This window comes from Phodopus roborovskii, unplaced genomic scaffold (genome assembly GCF_943737965.1).
Source record: "Phodopus roborovskii unplaced genomic scaffold, PHOROB, whole genome shotgun sequence".
Classification (NCBI taxonomy): Eukaryota; Metazoa; Chordata; class Mammalia; order Rodentia; family Cricetidae; genus Phodopus; species Phodopus roborovskii.
Window position 1 is genome coordinate 9,864,771 of NW_026126514.1, and position 911 is coordinate 9,865,681.

Here is a 911-nt window from a genome sequence, read left to right on the forward strand (position 1 = left end):
AGTTCTGATACACCCCCACCCACCCCCACCCTGTGCCCTATGCTGCCCACTGTCCAACTGCTCTGGTTGAGCACTGGGACAGAGGGTGGAGCCAACAGTCCACACAGCTTCTGGGAACTTCTGGGAGTGGCTCTGAACATAGGAGAGCTGCCTATCCACACGGGACCATCGGTCATTTCCACCTGCTTGGTCTCTGACTCCCATCTCCGGTCCTCTATTGGAATCCCGAGCCCCTCCCAGAGATCTGCCTTTCTCTGTGGGAGCACTCTGAGTTCCTGCTTGCAGAATCCTTGATCACCAAAGCAGAGCCTCTGCTAAAGAAGCCTCAGCTGGAGAGTACCAGGCCCAGGCTAGATTTTTTTTTATGCTAGTAGTTAAAGAAGAAAACATAGCAGCCTTGGCACTAGAAATGGTAAAACACTTTGATGAAAAGTATCCCCATCAAGTGCTCACTTCGGCAGCACATATACTAATATTGGAACAATACAGAGAAGATTAGCATGGCTCCTGCTCAAAGTAGCCCCATCAATATCCAATATATTTTTAGGGTCCATTAGTGTACTAATATTTAGCCAAAAGTGGACAGAGAGGGGAGTCATCCTAAAAGAGCAATGACAGCAAAGTACATTCTACAAGCTGCCAATATGAACATGATGGGAATGCTCCAGAATTGGAAACAGAATCATGTGACTAGGGGAATAAGAGACAAATTATTGGAAATGTAAAGTCAGTAAGTAGTGACAGTCTACTATGTAGCCTATGCACACATGGAGATTATTCCATGAAAGGAAGTAACACAGACATAAGGGATCCTGTGTCTTGGTCGGTTTCCTGTGAATGTGGACGGTTCTGCAACTTGAAGACAGGTATCTTTATCTAAATATTTGGAGAAAAGCACAAAATTACAGTAT

At 45.3% G+C, this 911-nt stretch overlaps 1 pseudogene; it reads left to right on the forward strand.

Moving 5' to 3' along the window:
* The first annotated feature begins 445 nt into the window (after nt 1-445).
* On the forward strand, nt 446-545 carry LOC127230811 (uncharacterized; annotated as a pseudogene).
* Nucleotides 546-911: the final 366 nt, after the last annotated feature.